General features: G+C 44.3%; 1 non-coding gene across 1 annotated transcript; it reads right to left on the bottom strand.

Annotated features, from left to right (window-relative positions):
* Window positions 1-19,744: 19,744 nt before the first annotated feature.
* On the bottom strand, window positions 19,745-19,858 carry trnal-uaa (transfer RNA leucine (anticodon UAA)). The gene is made up of 2 exons: window positions 19,821-19,858; window positions 19,745-19,779 (listed from the first exon to the last, which is right to left on the bottom strand). It is a non-coding gene; the product is annotated as a tRNA-Leu (tRNA).
* Between the last annotated feature and the right edge of the window lie 1,113 nt (window positions 19,859-20,971).

Genomic DNA, 20,971 nt, shown 5'->3' with positions numbered 1-20,971 from the left:
TCAAACAATTTTGCAAATGACCGACTTGAGGTTAGAAAGCCACATGTGCACAAACATCCTTTTTAGAGATCGGCGTGACCCCCAAATCTGCGTGTCAACCCAAATCCGTGTGCAGCCCCATATTCTAACTAAAATCACTAAAATCGGTCTGTACCCCAAATCTGCTGACAACGCCACACGCTTAATAGATTGCAAACGCAAAATGGCGGTCTTACCAGTACAAAACAATACGTATGTCACCAAATCGATATGCACCAAGAAAAACGTGGAGACTCACATACTACCCTAAATCTGCTATTCACAAGGAGGTGCGCACCCCTGTATCAGAACACACACCTACATTAGTGCACAATACCAAATCAGTTTGCAGCCCTTTATTGGAGAACGCTCCTAAATCCATGCACAACCCCAGATCCTTATCAAGACCGTGCGCAACCCATATGCGACGACAAAAACTAAAGTTGTGCAATCGCCAATTCAGAACGCACCATGAACCGGCGGACTCCGCCACATGTACATCAGATTTTCCCGGGGCAACAATCATTAAAAATAATTGAGAAAATGGCAGTCTCAACATTAATTAATCACACAAACTCACCATCCGCCAACTCACACATCTCCAATAAGCCCATGATCGAAAACGGCGACCCAAATCAGCGCACATCACCAAATCCATGTGCATCCTTGAATTGGTGCATATCAAGAAATCACTGCACACCCTAAACACTCTGTGCGCACCCCACTTTCATTACTGGGGCTTGTTGTACACAGATTTTGTCATTTGTGAAAGGTTGAGATAATCTAATTTGCATGTGTGGTGTCCACGGTTTGTAAATTCTCTAACGATGCATTTGCATTTGGAGATGCAGACGGATTTCTTACGTATTTGGTGTGTCTGCGGGTTTGGAGGTGTGCCGAATCCCAAAGATATTTCATTTAGATCTCGAGAATAATAAATTTAATTTCAAATTTGTCGTGAACTATTTTAAACGATTCCTGGGATAATCTAATGTGCAAGTGGGTTTCTCTGCGGGTTTGATACTCGCATGGATTTTAGGGTGCGCTCCTTTTGAGATGGTGCACCTATTTGAGGTGTACATGAATTTGGGAATGCGTACAAGTGGGCGTAAACACGGATTTTGGGTGAGATAGATTTGGGCATGTCGGCGACTTCATATTCGCCGACAACCCCCCAAATATGTAATCCCCAGATACGAGCGCATCCCCATAACAAGAACAAGCCCCAAAAGCCGTGTGCATCCACGTGCACCCCGAGACCATGTGCAACCCATTTTCGCTGACACGCAATGCCCAGTACCCAGTACAGCGCGCACCATAAACCCGCTGACACCCCCACATGCCCATGAGATTTTTCCGAGCAAGATAGATTCGAAACAGTTGAGAAAATGGCAGCGTCGACGTTAACAATCCGCACTCAACACATTCGTGTGCAAATCTTGATCCGTCAACATACCCAAATCTATGTGTATCCCCAAGGACGTGTGCACGGCCATGTCTGAGATTAAATTTCGAGTGATGTCTAAGTTTCATCCTTAAATCTCACCAGCGGTTCTTTTTTCGCCTTCTCTTAAATTGCAGCAATTTCTAAAAGCGCAGAGCAGTACATTTAAAAGTAAATTTAAAATATGTTACAGTATTGATGAAGAATTAGACCAATAGTCTGTAAAGTTGCCCAGCGCTCCGGATTATCGGAATTTACTTTAGCAGAGTCTTTCCACTGATAAATCAAAACTGCCCGCCATGAATCCACAAAACATGTGCACATCAGCAAATTAGTGTGCACTCCAAACACACTGACAACCCACAGAGATAATAAATAATTCCAAAGCAGAATTCATGTCCAACAGTTCAGAAAATGGTTGTTTCGACGATTACAAATTTTAATTGGTCAACAATTGGCCCCCGGAATATACGAACATCACAATAGCTAATTAAGTCCCCGCAAATGTCTACAGACCCCTAAATTGGCGGGTATCCCCAAGTACTTGTGCATATTGCCGTCAAACCCTAAATCTACGCACACCCGAAGTCAGTGCTCAACTGAGGACTTAACTTTATTTGAGGACTCAACGTTAAATCCGTGCGCATTCCATAATCTAAACTCAAATCATAGCAGTGTGCACCCCTTATTCTCAGACACTGTCCAATATCTGTGCGACCCAATTCAGTGCGCACCCCAAAACCGCTAACATTTTTAGTTTAGTTTAAACATTGCAGTTTAGAATCCTTTCAAGAATTCAGAAAATGGATGCCACAACTTTAAAATCCGCACATATGTGCAACTTCAGATCCGCCAACACGCCCAAGTCTTTATCTCACCCAAATCCGTTTTTCCATGTACACAATCCCAAATCTATGTACACCTCAATTATGTGCACCACCTCAACTAGGTGCGCACCCTAAAATTCATGCGAATATCATACACGTGGAGAAGCACACTTGCACATTAGATTATCCCAGATGAAGGGACATTTAAAAGACTTCATGTCAAATTTCTAATCAAATGAATCACGTGATCTAAACGAAACATCTTTGAGTTCCGGCACAGCTTCAAATACAGCCCAAACACTTGAGAAATCCGTCTGCATCTCCAAATGCAAATGCATCCCCACAATTTCAAAACCGTGGACACACACACGTTAATTAGATTATCGGAAAAGAATATTTTCCGACATTCACAAGATGACAAAATCTGTGTACAACGAGCCCCACAATTGAATGTGGGGGTTTCAGCGTGTTCGGGCTATGCATGGATTTGGTGATGCGCACCAATTTGACGATTCTCATGGATTTGGTGTTGTTCGCTGATTTGGGTTGCCTTTTCGATCACGGGATACACATAGATTTATGTGACTTGGCGGATCAAAATTTGCCTGTGGATTATGAATGTCGAGGCTGCCATTTTCTCAATCGTTTTTTTATTGATTGTTGCTCCGGGAAAATCTGATGTACAAGTATACGGGTTTAGGGTGCGATTGAGCAATTTTACATTTGTCGTCGAATGTGGGTTGCACACGGTCTTGCGGATCATATGGATGGATATGGTTGTGAAGGATTTAGGAGCGTTCTCTAATAAAGGGTTGCCAACTGATTTAGCGGAGTGGTCCGATATAGGGGTGCGTACCTTTTTGGGGATAGCAGATTTAGGGTAGTTGGCGAGTCTCCACGTTTTAGTGAGTGCATATGATTTGTTGTCGTACGTAGAGACTTTGGGATACGTGTTGGCTTTTAATGTAAAGACAGCCATTTTGTGTTTGCAATGATTATCCGTCTGGATCATCTAATATACCTGTGGGGGTGCCGACGGAATTTAGTGATCTGCGCACAGTTCGGGGTGTGGTCCTGAATATGGGGCTACACACGGATTAACGTTCATTCGCAGATTTGGGTATGTCACCGATCTGCAAAAGGATTTTGGCGCACATGTGGCTTCCTAACCTCGAGACGGTCAACTTCTGAATTGATTGCTGGCGTGGATCCATTATTCATCTGTGCTGTCAGCGGGTTTGGGGTGCGCACCGATTTTGGTGATTTTGAACCACATACGTATTTGATGGTGCTTTCTGACTGGGAGACTGCACAAACAATATGAATGCACAGGGACCTGGACATCAGTATGCATTTGGAGTGCACGCGGGTGCCTGAGGACTGGGGATGAGGACAGGTTTAGGTGCATGTCGGCGCATATGGGTGCAAATGAATTTGTTGGTGTTGGTCGATTTGGGATTGTCATGAATCTCAAAGTTATAAAACATTATGGTGTACTTGGATCGCGGATGCGCACAGATTTGTGCACCTCGGCTGGTTTAGGGATCAACACGGATTTCGTGGTGTCGGTCTATCCTATGAGCTTACATAGGCATTATGGAAGCGTATTCTTAGATCCCTCTACTCTCCCTCTTTCTTCAATTCCGTAACAATTATTGTATATGTCTAGCCAGGTAGGTCCGGCAAAAGGGCAACTGCTCTTGATCCCATCTGGATGGAACGTCACATTAGATTCCAACCGCAAAATGTTCGGCCCGTTCTTCCACCTGCTTCACTGACGCTGAAAGTTTTCATAAACTGCTTCACTGTCCATTCACTCTCTGAACCCAGATGTCATTTGCAAATTCGGTTTATCATATTACAATTGACTTATATATCCTTTTCGTTAGAATGTTATCCAATCAGTTTGGGGGCGTATACAGATTTGGGGGTGTCGCTGGATTTGAGGTGCATACTAATCTGATTTGCGGGCAGTGTGCAGATTTGGGGGTGTACGCTTATTTTGTCATTTCGTGAAATGGTATTGGGATAACCTAGTTTTCCAGTCGGTGTGCCCACGGGTTCTTTGTCCAAGGTCAGCTCTGTGTTGGCACAGCCGAATATCTCGTAGACACTGATTAAGATTCGAGCAATCACAAGCAAGACACAATCTGCAGATTCCAGAAATCCGAAATGCTGGAGGATCTCTGCAGGCCAGGCAGCATCTGTGGAAAAGTGTAAACAGTGGACATTTTGGGCAGACACCTTTCAGCAGAATTGGATTCTTTCCTGTCTCTCCAATTCTGTTGCCTGAGCTGAATTCTTTCGCCAGCACTTTGTGTCGGTTTAGATCATATCAGTTCCCATTTCTCTTCGCTGTGTCTTTTGTTCTTGGGTTCACAGCATCGCGTCGTCCGCCTAACACCGCTCCTCCACATTCCCTTTGAAAGCTAACTTTCTGTTCCTGGAAATTAGTTCAAATCGGTAAACAGAAGGAAAACCTACAGGCTGGGACAGAGGAAAATCACCGTGAAGTAAAGGACGGGTAATGATGGGAGCAGGAGTGGTTAATAGCGTGGAAAGTAAACTCCATATCAAGCTGTTTTGTCAGAATCGGGAAGAAGGGTTGACTGATTCGCCTCAAGGCACAACTTAAGCGGTACGAGGGTGAGATGCAATGTGGATTTTTCTGGAATGCTGAATCCAGTGGTGCCGTAACGATCTACAGTAAATATTTGTTTTTTTTTATATATAACTGTAAGACAGCACACACAAAATGCGGTAGCAATTTACCAGATGGGTGGAAAAGAGTAAACTTTCAACTATTCGGGCCGTCAAGCTTCATGGTTTTGTCTGTGCGAGGATCGACAGATTTTCTCCTGCTTCGTTTGAAACTCTGTTCATCACATTGTTTCCGTTTATTACAAGTGGGAGTACAGAATAGGACCGTGAAGTTAGCTGAATTGTACTACTACATAGCATTTATTTCTATGTTTTAGTGAGTATCAAAATCCGATTCAGTGGGTATTTAACCACATTCTTGAGGTCCTCTCGGAATTTGCTCTGTGTCAGGGCGTAAATACACGTGTTAGTGCAGGAACTAAGAATCTCCAGCATTCCCGATGTCTCTTCTATAATGTAAACGGGATTCATGACAGAATAATAAACAAAACTCATTGAAATCCGTTGATAGATGTAAAATACCAAACGTGTTCCCCACAACAATATGAAACTACCCGTTATGCTGAAGATCAAAACGATGGACTTTTGTCTGTTCTCCATCTCCCGGTCCTTGTCATTCTCGCCACTCTTTTGTCCCCGGATCCTCCTGCGGGCTCGACTGGCCACTAGAATCCGCCTGGCTGTCAGAATATTGAACAGCAAAATCAGAAAGAATGGGAGACAAGGGGTTAAAATACGGTGAAGCGTCTCAAACGCCGCCCATGAGGGAGCGTTTTTGAAGCTCGGTGTAAGAACACAATACCAGGGAACACCATCAATTATTACAAGAGGTTCAGAAGTAAAGCCCCAGGGGACACTCTCTGAACAGGCCAGTACACTCACTGTCCCGATAACCACAGCCGCCGTTCTCTCGGTGCAATATTTTGTCTTCAGCTTCTCACAGCAAATAGCCACAAATCGATCGACGGTGAAAGCGACAGTCAGCCAGACAGAGGACGCAGTGCTCGCAAAAATCAACCATCTAGCGATACTGCACATAGGGGTAATGAACAGGAATGATCGGGGAAAATATATCCAAGCAGTCCACATCAGGAGCGGATGCGAGATAACGACCAGGAGATCGGGTGCTGCCATTCCCACCAGGTAGCAGGTTACACATTTGGAGAGACCGCAGTTATCCCGGGACAGGATCACAATCGCCACCAAGTTCGCTGGAAGAGAGAAGGGAAATGGGAAATTGAGAAAATTCTAAGCAGAACCCAATGGAACAGTTTTCGGGGACCATGCAATATTTTTACTTTATTGCTGTATTTAGCGGTAGAAGGGTGATGAGAGGGTCAAGAGATGGCTGAGTTTACACATTAAAATAAAGTCACATGATTTGAATTCGGATTCCTTTCGGATGACCAGAACTGCGGAGAGGCAATGGACAGATAAAACGAGGTAATATCAGAGTCGATACTGGTTGGAACATTTTCTATCGTCGTCATTCGCGTCCGATATGAATGAAATGAATCAATCGGGACGCTGATGGCGGGATTCTTACATTAAATATTTGGGGACTTCCATGCGACTCCCTGTCAGCGACAGAACAGCCTAAAGACACAAGAGAAACAGGAAATCCCGGAACCACTCATCCTGACAAAAATAGAATCTGTGGGAAAGCAGTTAGCGTGTATTTTGTTTGAACTGTTTTCAGAGAGCTACCATGACACGACTTTCCCTTACCCTTTCTCTACATGCTGCCTGAGGCTTTGTGTATCCAGCCTTTCCCGTGTTTGTTTCCTATTCCAGCATTTGCCACCTCGCCGACTTTACAGCAGAACTTTGACTGAGGCAGCAGTTGCAGCGTAGTCTGATACAGCCTCTCAGATATACCTGACGCCCCCGACTGAATCCATCACAGGGAAGCGGGGAGCAGAAATTCAGCATCCAGTCGCAGACTAGGTGACGCCATCAGATGTCCGTAGCGGTCTCAGATGTGGATAATAGAATACATTTCACAGTTTTGATACTTATGAATCAACTCGTCGGTTTTGGTAAGTGATCAGCAACGACGTCATTGTGCTTCCATCAACTACTTCACTTTCTGTCACACCGCACACATTTACTTAAAATCCTTAAGATTCTGCTCAAACATGGAGCCCCTCACATTTGCTGAATTGTTACCACCACTCGAGCTTAATTGTACCACACACAGCCGCTTACAACAATGCAGACAATCAATTAGTGTCATCTCCGCGGTCGCATTAACACTATATTTGCAAATGCAGTGTCGCTGCTGCGAGACCAATAGCATAGATAACCGAACATCATATTATTGAACACAAATCGCTGGAAGATATCTGCTTGTCCCATTGAGATCGTCCGATGTTGGCGGATTCGCTGAATACTTACAGCGGTTTATTTTTAGATCCAGATACCAGAGTCCACAGTCGCTGGCTTTGTTTCCATCCCTAGAATGCCGAATACTAGGGCTCGAAATGAGGTTGTGGAAACCAGCGACAGAATCAATCACTATATTGACATAAACTTCAATTCCCACCAACGGCAGCCGATACCACAGCTTACCGAGAATTCCAAAGGCTGAAATAAAAGGATAGTAAACTTCTCCTACCCGCAAAAGGACTGGGTAACCCATTTCAGTGATAAACTGCCAATTGTGTTGCTCCTGAATTCACAGCTCCTTCAGAAACTCTGAGCTAACATGTTTAAAACGGCCTTGATTTATATAAAGGACCAGTCTCCAGAGACACGGTAATGCTGCTGACTGAATACAGTCGCTTAAAAATCATGGTAATTCATCACCATTTATTGTCTCTGATGTAAATACTGGTCCGACAGAGACAAGAATTTTTGAATTCTTAGGCATTACCTCAGCGGTTACTCACTTAGTGAAAAGAATGTCGGAGCTCCCTTGACAAACACCCGAAGCAGCCACATTTACAGATTTCAAATTTTTGTCCTCTAATTCTGTGAGCAGATTTCAACGACAGGTCCGACCTCAAACTTTTCTCCCTATGGTTTTCGATGTTCGATGTTTAAAATCATCCTGGCCACACACACACACAAACACACACACACACGCGCACACACACACACACACACACACACTCACACACACACACACACACACACACACACACACACACAAACACACACACACACGCGCACACACACACACACACACACTCACACACACACACACACACACACACACACACACACACACACACACACACACTCACACACACACACACACACACACACACACACACACACACACACACACACACAAACACACACACACACGCGCACACACACACACACACACACTCACACACACACACACACACACACACACACAAACACACACACACACGCGCACACACACACACACTCACACACACACACACACACCCGCACACACACACACACACACACGCGCACACACACACACACACACACACACACTCACACACACACACACACACACACACACACACGCGCACACACACACACACACACACACACACACACACACACAAACACACACACACACACACACACACACACACAAATACGACGACGGTGATCAGATGAACACTGGTTGCTGGTTAGGCACAGGAGTACATTCAGCCAGAGACTCATTCCATCGAGATGTAATACTGATCGCCGTAGGCAGTCATTCCTGCCTGTGGCCATCCAACTTTACAACTCCTCCCTCGTAGTGTCAGATACCCTGAGCCAATAGGCTTGTCCTGGACTCATTTCCACTTGGCATGATTAAGATGTTTATTATTTAATTATTTATGGTTTTATATTGCGATATGTCTACACTATTCTTGGTTGGTGCGTCTGTAAAGAATCCCAATTTCCCTAGGGATCAATAGAGTATGTCTGTCTGTCTGTCTGTTTTAACAGCAGCTCAAACCTGTCAGAGATTAAACGAAGAAATGCTTAGATCTGCAAAGGAAATATTCAGCTGGAAATAGTAACATAGGTCTCTAATTTGGGAGATGAATCGACGTAGGATGGATGAAAGTGAATGAAAGAAAGACAAGCGTCATATACAATATTTACTATGTGTGAAAGAGACAGAGAGTCAAACGGACAGATTGACAATGGTACAGGCTGCAACTGCCGCTTCACACAACCGTCTGACATTTACCTCCCCCTCACTGACCGACTTTCCTTCTCCAGCCAAAAAGGAAAAACTTCAATCATCTCCGCTTTTCCCTCCTGTGGAGGCTCCAGAGCAGTTGCTCCTCGCTACAAGGTGTGGTACAAAGCACAGAGACACCGACTGCTCATTAATTCCACAGTTTCAGTCAACAGAGAAATTCAGATTCAGTCCCACACTGAACTCAAGACCCAGACACAGATTACCAATACAACGGCTACACTGAAACACAGATGAATAATATTCCCATTGAATTCGGCACCACTGTCCTACAGCAGAGACACAGACCAAGTCTCCATATCCACACCCATGGGGTTAGCAGTGTCAGTGTGAGCTCCGGATTGGACGAACAGCTGGAAAATTGGGAAGTTATGAATGTAGTATTGGAAGAAATTAAGAAAGTTTCGGATTAGCACGTAGGGTTCTGGATAATATGCATGTGTCAGCAGGTTAATGTCAGACAGATGGAATAAATTGACCACGTTCGAACATTTTAGGCAACTCAAGGTTTGTGTTTGAAACCGCAGCTATTCACAGTCTACAGTGTAGATGTGGATGTGAGGAAGAACTATATTATATGCATGTCAGCTGTTCTATAGAGCTGAATGGCAATGAGAAAGGCGCAGGGAGGGTTTGGGGATAGAAGTGAAGGAGTGAAGATGTTATATATTATATGCATGTCGGCTGTTCTATACAGCTGAATGTCAATGAGAAAGGCGTAGGGAGGGTTTGGGGATAGAAGTGAAGGAGTGAAGATGTGGCAGGCGGCCAGTATATAGGATTATGTGAGGCCATTCATTTCCAGAGGAACAAACTAGAAAATCAGTATTTACATGGGGCCAGAGTGAACGGTTCGGAGGGCACTGATGTTCCTTGTAAACAAATAACTAAGAGCTAACATTCAGATACCGCAAACAATTCAGAAGCCGAACAGTATTTTGTGTTTTGATACAGGAGGATTGATAAGAGTTATAGAGATGTCTTACCGGGAGGTGTACTGCAATTGTGGTGAGAATACACCTTGAATGTTAGATCCAGGTGTTATCACACTTCCTTATGAAAGTTGTCACTATTGAAGAGAGGGTGCCGAAACTATTCCTCACACTGACAGTATAGTCCTGGGGATGACACACTTGCTGTGTGCGGGGAGAGTGAGACTGTATTCGCTGGAATTCTGAGGAGAGTTGTTGGATTCTTTCAGATCATTCAGCTCAGTTGCTGGGAAGAAGTTTCCCCTGAATCATCATTATATCACCATGTGTCACAGTCCCAGAATGAAGGAGCGGATATTCAGCAAGAAGGATTCTCTCTTCAGTTAAAACATATGAAAGTACAGGACAGGAGGAGGACATTTTGTCAGTGATGTTGGCTGACATAATTAAGCCAGTGATGCCTTATCAAACTAATCCTTCAGCCTGAATGCACATTAAATAGAATTTCCAGGTCTGGGCACAGTTCCGCAGGAAAGTTATCCCTGCAACAGAGAGAGTGAAGGGACTATTCCTCACACTGACCTGACGGCTGCAGCGACGGCAGGCTGTCTGTGTGAGGGGAGAGTGCATGAGCTGGGCCTGTATTCTCTGGAATTGTTAGGAGAATTGATGGATTCTGTCAGGTAAGTCGGACCGACTGCTGAGAGGATGTTTCAATTGAATTAAAATTCTGTTACCATGGGTCATAGACTCAGAATGAAGGAAACGATATTCACGATGGGGTGGAAAATAAATTTCCCTTATCAGTGATTAGTTGTCCAGATAGACAGTTCAATACAGGAAGAGACCATTTAGTGTATGATGTTGGGCTGATATGATTAAGCCGGTGATGCCTAATTAAACTGATCATTCTGCCTGCATGTTTTCCATATCCGATCCTTCTCTGTGTATTTGATTACCTATCTCAGAATCTCATAATTACCACCGCCTTCACCATCACGCTAGAAATGCATTCTAGCCACCGGCTACTCTCTGCTTTGTGTAGTTTTAAACATTTCCCCATACAACTCGTTCAACATTTTCCACTCTCACCTCAACTGCATGTCCTCTATTATCCAGTACTTAAATTTTTGAGAACTTTTACAGTTGCTTACTGTATTTCCGCCTCTCTGTCTTCCCTTGGTGGCTGCCATTCTGGAAAGAATAACACAAGTTCGTGCAAATCCTCCTTTTAGATCTAACAACCTATAAACCTTTTATGAACCTTTTACAAAGTTTCGGCCTCTTCCATACAACGGGGCGACCGAAACCAATTTTAAACTCCAGATGGAACCTAACTACAGATTGATAAAGAGGCAACATCACTTCACTTTATGACAATAAGGATCCTCCCAGTTATTGCCCTGGCTTCTGCCACTCCGAAAGGAACTGTTCAAGTTAGTGTAATTTCTGCATCTTGAGATCTTGTAGATCTCCTCTTAAAGGTACTCCTGATAACCTCCTCTATCTCCTTTCCAAATCCTCGCTATCCTCCCTGTAATGGGGCGACTGAAACTAAATGCAATATTCCACAGGCAACCTGACCAGAGTTCTATAGAAAACCAGGGTTCTCTGGTCAAGGACGAAGCGACGGGCGTGGGCTGGTTCAGCCACGACCCGAGAAGCAGTAGGTGAGGGAGTGATGGAGGATGGTTGCTATCCACCAGGACAGGTGGATACAGTGATCAGCCGAATTGAACGGCCACATGATTTGCTCCTTCAAGCACAAGCAGCTTGCCCGATAGGAAACTGAGGATGAAATTCACACTCCGATGAAACAGGACAAGCCACAACTGGGCGAGCCCAGTGAGGGAAAGACCAGATTAATTAATTGCTTAAAGGATTCAATTATCGTAAATATTAGTGAAGGTACGATCATGGGACGGTAGTTTGACTAAATGGCGGGTAAACATGTTTTTATCCAAACAGGCGATGACCTGACGGGAGTGGTTCTGCCTGTTCCCATTGGAGTATCTGGAGAGGCGGGGCCATGGGCCGTCCCTACTTTCAGAGAAGAGTGGAGTTCAGCAGAGAGTGCTGAATTGGAAGTCGAGTTTCCCGGAACTGACGCCAAAGCCTTTAAAGACAAGTTGCTCTCGTTTCTGCGGAGTGAGGCGAAGAAGCTGTCTGATGTGAATGGTCTAATGATTCATTCAGCAGTTGATTTAAATTCTGAACTCGGTTTGGCTTTACATCTCTGGTTGATAAATGCACAGGTATTTCCTCGGAAAACCAGTTTTGTAGGCTTGGAATGTTCGGTGGCATCAAGCCCACATCCGATGGGGATGAAGAATATGAGGCTTGGGCTGAGCAGACTTCTCAGTTACTGGATGAATAACGTGAGAAAACTGAGTCTGGTAGAGAGCTTGATATAGCTGTTGATATAGCGAGTTTCCTAAAGGCAGAAAATTTATTGCCTCATCAGCGAGTTACCTGCAAGCTCTGGAAGATGCTATTGCCACTGCTGAAAGTCACACAAGTGTTGGTTTTGCAGGTTGTGGTGAAACATCTGACGACCGACGTAATAGGGATGATCTCGATTGGAGCTGCCATCAAGCACCAAATGCCGATTGTTGCGTACCTGTTTGTATCTGGTACTTGGCACGTGACTATTACGTGATTGAGGCTATACTGGAGATGAGGTAATGATCTTGTGATGGTGGAGTGACGTCATTTTCCCCTCCAGTGTGTGGTCATGTGATAGTTTTGTTCAACATGATATAAAATGAGAACCCCTCCCTGTGAGGCAGGGCAGTCGGTGCTTGACTTCACTGGTTGCTAAGTATTTCTATACATGAGGCAGTGATGTACCGGGGCGATGGCTGCTACTGTGCAGGGTCCTTAGAACAGTGCCATGACCAGTGTTTTCTGTCGCAACTGACGGGAAAATAGTCAATTTAAGAGAGAGTGCGAAAAATGCTATTCCTGAAGGGATACTGTGGCCAAGCTCTGATGTATCTCTACAGATTGATAGTGCTTATGCTGGAGACATAATTGACACAGGTTCTGACGTTAAGTTGCTCTATTGATGCACTTACAACCGGTGTCCGACCCAATTTCCTTTGGCGCCAATGAGTGTCCTTGATATTCCGAGTACTGATGAGTACCCCTACGATGGTTACTTTCCGTTGCAGTTGGAACTTACGGAATCAGATGTTGGAGCAACTGAAACTATTGACACACCATCGTTGGTCTGCCCAGATTAGATAGAAATGGATGGAACATGCGAAGAGAGAAACAGAGAGAACTTTTTGTCATGGTCCGGTCCGTGAAATCCTCATTCCGGTTCACGCACCAGTCTAGCTCCTTACTCCAGGTTTTCTGGGCTTCCACAGTTTCTGTTGAGGCAGCTTATTGTTGTTTGGGCTGGCTTCATCAATTGCTTTAGGATTCAGTCTCTGGCTGCTGGATCGCTCCTATCCAAATCCCCCGTCCGTTTCCCTCCCCCTAGCCTTCCGGCCGGGAGCCTTGCACACTAGTTTTGCCTTGCCTCCTCTGGGGCGTTGACTCGCCTCGCCTTGTCTAGCCTTTTCTGTGTCTGGAGCCTCGCCCTGTTTGCAACTGTCTGTTCCTGTCCACGACTTCTCTAGGTAGGTCCAGTCGTTTTGCGGTAACCTAGCGTTGGGAACTGCCTATCCGTGTCCATGCCTTCTCTAGCGTTCAGCGTTTTGTGTAATGAGTCCCGGCTCTCCGTCCTGTACCCAAGGAGGAGTCCCAGCTCGGTTTTCCCTGTTCCTCTCTCCCTAGGCTCAGTGTTCTGCTTTCCTGTCCCTTCTTCGACCAAGTCAAGGCTCCGGGGTCTCGTCCAATCCCAGTCACGTCCTAGGTCCTTGTCCTGTCCAACCCACGGCTCTGTGTCCTCGTATTTTCGATGTCCCTCGCTCAGCCCAGTGCTGGGATTCCGTCGTCCTGTGCTGGGGTCCAATAGTCTCACGTCTAGTCCTGTGCCAACTCCGCGTCTTGTAACCTTGTCTTGTCCTCGCCGGTTTCTGGAGTCTCAGCCCGAGTGAAGACCCAAGGTCTGTGTCCTCGTCCAGTCTCTGACTGGGAGTCTAAGCCCAGGCTCCTTCTACCCAGTTTCATGTCCTGGTTCCGCTCTCCTTGTCAAGTCCTAGACCAGGCCCGGAATCCTTGTCTCGTCCGGGGCCTGTGTCATGTCCAACGTCCTTTTTTCCTCTTCCCTTGCTTCCTATTCATGCCTAGTCCTGTTCCTGGTTGTTCAGTGTCTGTGTAGTGGGGGTCTACTCCCCATGTCCCCCCATGACACTTTTTGAACATCTTGTCCATTCACCATGTGTTCAGAGCTGTTTTTGAGAAGGTGCAATTCCTGCTAAGTAGATTGATCAGCGGAAAGGCGGAACTGTGAGGTACATCCCGTCTAAACCTGTCATTTTAAGTTCTGGGAGCAGCTAGAGCGACAGGAAACTTTACATTTGCTGAAAGTGGTCGAGGAATGGAAACAGGGATTAACTGATAAAATATTGGAACGTCTTTCCCACTGGCAGGTCTGAATTTGATTTTTTTTTTCCTGGAGTACTTGCCGCTCTATTAGAGCAAAAGAGGGCATCTATTTCCCAGAGAAGCCTCGCCGATTAGTTCCGGCAGGGGATCAAGATATTTATCAGCTGCAGCTGAAACTGAATGAAGCTATATTTAATAACGGAGCAGGAGCGCCTATACCGCCAGGTGACTGGAGTGATAGACACGGGGAGACACCGTACGGTAGTCAGGCGGGAGACATGAGTGGTGGATACGGGAGACACTGTACATTAGTCAGCTGGGTGACACGGGTGATAGATACTGAAAGAGACCAAGGGGTGGTTGAAGGGGGAACCACCGACACTGCTGAATTGCCGAGAGTGGAGTCCCTGAACCGTCATATGATTCTCGCATGACAAAGCTTTCAACCCGGGAATAATTTTCTAAACCACCTCTGAACCGTCTTCAGTCACAGCACAACCTGTCTCAGACAAGGGGCTCCAAACTGCTCACATTACTCAAGGTAAGGCCACGTCAGTGCATTTAAAAATCTGAAAATACCATTGTTGCATCCCTAGAGTCCTTTTGCATCTCCGAGTTTCCAATTTTCTCTGCGTTGAAAAAATAGCCTTCCATTTTATTTCTTCTGCTCAAGTGCAGGACCATATATTTCCTGACAGCATGTACTATCTGCCACTTCTTTACCCATTCTCTTAATCTGTCTCCGTCCTTTTGTAGACTTTCTGCTTCCTCCAGATGTACTGCTCCGCCACCAATCTTCATTTTGTCCACAAAATGAACCGTAACAAAACGGACCGTAAGAGCATCAATTCCAACATCCAAGTCATTTACATATAAAATTTTAAAAAATCATCCATCCATCAGTTCTATTGTATCCTGCATTTCTGTTTGATATTGTGCTACCTCAATTGCAACTTTCTTTACATTTAATCTAGTACGCTTATATTGTACAAATTTTATTCTTATAATTTTCGAAATCGTATTTACTATCTGCATTAAATATTTGAGCTTTAAGTGAATAATTTTAAATCGTGCATATTCGATCCTCTGTCAATGTGTACTTCAGCTGAGAAAAGAGTATGAAAATACTTAAAAAAAGAAATCAGGAGGTCTAAAAGAAGACATGAGGATGCTTAGGCAGTCAGGGTGAAGGATATTCTTAAGAGCTTCTACAGGTATGTTAAGAGCAAAAGGACAGTAAGGGATAAAATTGGTCCTCTTGAAGATCAGAGTGGTCGGCTATGTATGGAACCAAAAGAAATGGGAGTGATATTAAATGTACTTTTTTTGCATCTGCATTTACTAAGGAAACTAGGATGGAGTTTATGGAAACAATGCAAACAAGCAAGGAGGTCAGGGAATTTATACAGATTAAAGAGAAGGAAGTGCTTGCTGTTTTGAGGCAAATCAGTGCAAATCAGGACCTGACAGGGTATTCCCTCGGAACTTGAAGGAGACTAGTGTTGAATTTTCGGGGTACCTGGCAGAAATATTTAAAATGTCGATATCCATGGGTCAGGTGCCGGAGGATTCGAGGATAGCTCATGTAGTTCCGTTGTTTAAAAAAGGCTGTAAAAGGAAACCGGGAAATTATAGGCAAGTAAGTTTGACATCCGTAATAGGTAAATTATTGGAAGGAATTCTAAGAGATAGGATCTACAAGTATTTGGATAGACAGGGACTTATTAGAAAAAGTCAGCATGGCTTTGTTAGTGGTAGGTCATGTTTAACCAATCTATTAGTGGTTGTCGAGGAAGGTACCTGGAAAGGGGATGAAGAGAAGGCAGTTTATTTTGTATACATGGACTTCACTAACGTCTTTGACTAGGTCCTGCATGGGAGGTTAGTTAGGAAGATTCATTTGCTAGGTATACATGGAGAGCTAGTAAATTGGATTAGACATTGGTTGATTAGAAGAAGCCAGAGAGTGGTAGTGGAGGATTGCTACTCTGAGTTGAAGCCTGTGACAAGTGGTGTGCCACAGTGATCAGTGTTGGGTCTATTGTTATTTGTTAACTATATCAATGATCTGAATGATAATGTGGCCAATTGGATAAGCAAATTTGCTGATGATACAAACTTTGGAAGTACAGTGGACAGTGAGGAAAGTTTTCAAAGCTTGCATAGGGATTTGAACAAGTTGGAGGAATGGTCTGACAAATGGCAGATGGAGTTCAATGCGGACAAGTGTGAGGAATTGCACTTTGGAGGGTCAAACCAAGGTAGGCCATGCAAGGTAAATGGTAGGACACTGATGAGTGCAGTAGAACAGAGGCATCTGGGAGTACAGGTACATAATTCCCAAAAAGTGGCTTCACAAGTAGATAATGTTATAACGAAAACGTTTGGCTTTTATAAATCAAGGTATTGAGTACAAGAGTTGAAATGTAATGGTGAGGTTTTATAAGACATTGGTGAGACCGAATTTTGAGCATTGTGTGCAGTTTTGGTCATGAAATTACAGGAAGGATATTAATAAGTTTGAAAGAGAGCAGAGAAGGTTTACAAGGATGTCGCCAGGACTTGCGAAACTTAGTTACAAAAGAAGGTTGAATAGTTTAGGACTTTATTCCCTGCAGTTTAGGAGAATGAGGGGTGATTTGATAGAGGTGTTTAAAATTATGATGGGTATAGATAGAGTGAATGCAAGCAGACTTTTCCACTGAGGCCAGGGGAGAAAAAAAAAACTGAGGTCATTGGTTAAGGGCGAATGGCGGAAAGGTGTAAAGGGAACATAGTGGGGGGTCTTCTTCACGCAGAGAGCGGTGGGAGTGTGGAATGAGCTGCTGGATGAAGTGGTGAATGCGGACTCACTTTGGACATTTAAGAAGATCTTGGGCAGGTATATGGAGGACAGGGGTTAGAGGGATATGGCCCAGTTTCAGGTCAGTGAGACTAGACAGAAAAATGGTTCGGCACAGCCAAGAAGGGCCAAAGGGCCTATTTCTGTGCTGTAATGTTCTATAGTTCTATCTGGTTGTCTCTGAGAGCGGTAACACCGAAACAAACTCCAGCGGGCTTCGTAGTCGCCCAGGATTATTACGTAAAATAACAACTAATATTGCTATTATCGATATTCTTTGGTTTGTCTTTGCACAGGTTGTTATGTTATACACATTGAGTGTTTTGGCAGTTCTGTAAGTGCGGTGTTTCATGGATTTTACTTTGTTTATTGTGATGCCCGCGAGAATGTGAATCTGATTGTACATGGTGATACGTTTACATAGAAAGGCTGTGATGCAAAATTTACTCTCTGCTTTGAACTATGAACCAATTGGCCGTACGCTGTATTCCGTGCTGTGCGATTCAAAACAGCTGCATTGCAAAACAAGGAAGAGCGGCCTGTTAACCCACAAAAAGTGGACATAATCCGGTCCAGAATAATTAATCCGGTATTCCCAAATCCAGAAAGGTGTTAAACGCAAGTTACGGAGCTGCACGGCAGATGTACGCATTACAAAGACGATGTAAAATACCGATTCAATATAGAGACCAACAACGTGTCTGAATGGCCCCGATGTCATTCTGTCCAACAACAGCCACGGTTGGAAAGGTGACGCAGACACTCTTCACCGAGGCCTCTTTCTCATCAAACTCCGCAGCCCGAATCCCTAGTAATGTATCCCGTTGTTCTGCTCTAGGTTATGACTACAACAAAATCTTCATCTCAATTGCCTCTTCCGCATATTCCCAAACAGACAACGATTTGATCGTTGCAGTAAAATTACAGTGATTGCATTATAAAAAAACAGTACGTAAAAAAACAACGACTTATAAGGAAGTGGGGTTCGAACCCACGCCTCCAAAACACTCGTGTTTACTAGGAAGCGACTTTCTCCCCTTACGTCTGGCGCCTTAGACCCCTCGGCCACTCTGACAACTCCTGCAGTCCTGTCTCCGCATGCGAGATACACAGCTGTATTTCGGATTAGTCTGATTGACTGTTTCTTGGGAGGGTATACATACAAACACACACTATATCCTGGGATTTTAAATGAATATGGACCTGATGCATTTTCTCAGGTTGCCGAACATGTGCGGAGTCAGAGCGGACAGCATCACAGCACTGGAATTGTGCTGCACCCCGTTCAGGCCATCCTCCAGAGAGAGGATGACGAGGATTCGGAGAGTGTGCAGAGGAGCATCACAAAGATGCTACCTGAAATAGACTGCTTGTGCAATAACGAGAGTTTAGTAAAACTTCTTTTATTTTTCTCTGCAGCATCGGATGTGAGGGGGAATCTGATACACGTTTCTTTGATTTTCAGGCATAGATATTGGCAGAGCACGCAAAAGTTACCTCCATTCCAGTATTTACATGTAGGGGCCTACACTTCAATTAAGAGCGTATCGTTTTAAAGAAGATATGCAAACACCATATCACTCTATGTCGGCAAGACCAAGGACTGATTGTTTTCTTCAGCAGAGGGAAAACCAGAAGTCCTTGGGCCAATTCTCCTTGGAAGATCAGAGGCGGGGCGTGTCAGTAACTTTAAATTGCTGGTATAACTATTTCTTCTACTTTCTTTCAGGATTGCTGAGATTCAGCATGACATCAAAAACCTTGATGAACTTATATAGGTGTGTCCTAGAGAGTATATTGTCTGGCTGCATCAAGACGTGGTATGGAAATACTGTACCTTTGAAGGAAAATCATAAAATCAGAGGTCGTCACCATCCTGCCATGCAATTTTTTCGCTGCTGCCATCAGGTAGACGGTACAAGAGCCTTAGGACTCGCACGGACACGCTTAAGAACAGTTACTACCCATCAACAATCAGACTATTGATCAAAAGGGGATAATGTACACTCACGTGCCCATTCATTGAATATTCCGACAACCCATCATTTCACTTTAAACGTTATTCAATAGTGAATAGCTGAGCATGCCAGGAGAAGCGCAGCAGACAACAGCATTGGTGGAAAAGCGTAAAGTGTCGACGTTTCAGGCCAAGATCCTTCACCGTGAAATTGTTTCTGAATAAACCACTTATCAGAATTCTGTTCTCTAATGCGATGAACAGCCTCAAAAACAAATCAAACTTATCTACCAACCGTTTTTTTTCTAATCCAACTCAAAAACCCAGGTTCTTGTTTGCAGAAATAATATCATCTCGATTCAATACTTAAAGACAAATTATGTCAGGAGTGAAATTCGAATCCACGACCCCAGATGGAGACCAGAACCCTCCCGTTTGTCGGAAGAAGTTTCATTCCTTAAGTCTGGCGCCTTAGACCACTCGGCCATCCTGACAAATTTTGAGTTGTGTTTGAGAAGGGAATGAATGCCTGATTTGTAAGCAAAGTTATGTACACACAAACACGTCTACCGTCCTGCCAATCGGAAGTGAAAGCGAGGGTGTTACAGTTTTCTCAGCTTCGGCAACTTCTGTGGAAATTGAAGCTGTACAAAAATTACAAATCGAAGACTCGTGAGACGCGTCTCAGCAAGAATGCGTGAAGGACTTTTGTTCAGATGAATGTTAACGCTTGGAAGTCTCATTGTTTTCACATTTAGGGAAGCGGAGAAATAAATGTTTATAGACAGGACTGAATCTGAATACATTGGGTGGGAGGTTCAATTTTACCGGGCAACTCTGCTTTACAGATGGATTTTGGTAAATAGACTATAAGGCTCAATAATCTGATGATTTTGCAAGAAAGCGAAAATGTGACAAGGTTCACAAGAACATAAAATATTTTGCAGATCGGTCTGCTTCATCATTCCATCATGGATGAGCTATTACAGTCAGAATGTTGTTCAGGCTTGGGGGACTTTCGGGTTGGGCGTGGAGTGAATAGGTGCGTGTTAGTGCGGCTCCCGATTTTTATTCAAAAACTGCCTGTTTATCTTTGTCGTATGATCGAGATAACTGAGCATTGTGAACAACCCGGGATGTTGCTGGACACAGACATGGCAAACAAAATGCACCCTCGAGGTAAAACAGGAAAAAGATAGCTAAGCCCCGAGCAAGGAAGCTGATGCTAATGTCACAGATGCACGCTGTTGGACCTGCTCTACCCGATGACTTGGAGAGGCTTCGCTTAGTTATCTTCAGCCTATATATATTAAAAGTAGAATAAGTGTTGGTATAAATTCTAAGGAGGGAAGCCGCCCTTGATTGAAGTTATGGTTGTAAGGGAAAAACGTTGGAAGGTTTTTGTTTGTAATGCCTGCGATCATCCTCAGTTGGAGAGGTAGATCTAGGTTTCGGGGGTTAATTGTTTTTGCCTGTTTGTGTAAAAGGGTGGGAGAGTTTTTTGGGAATTACCATGGCAATTTGTTCTTTTGTGCGTTACGGATTAGCCAGATTTTCTTTTCATTGTGCGTTATTGTGTGCAGTTGTGCCCTCGCATTGTTTTGGAT

This window comes from Hypanus sabinus, unplaced genomic scaffold, assembly GCF_030144855.1.
Source record: "Hypanus sabinus isolate sHypSab1 unplaced genomic scaffold, sHypSab1.hap1 scaffold_112, whole genome shotgun sequence".
NCBI lineage: Eukaryota > Metazoa > Chordata > Chondrichthyes > Myliobatiformes > Dasyatidae > Hypanus > Hypanus sabinus.
The sequence above is the reverse complement of the archived record's forward strand: the minus strand, read 5'-3'. Positions and strand labels throughout refer to the sequence as shown.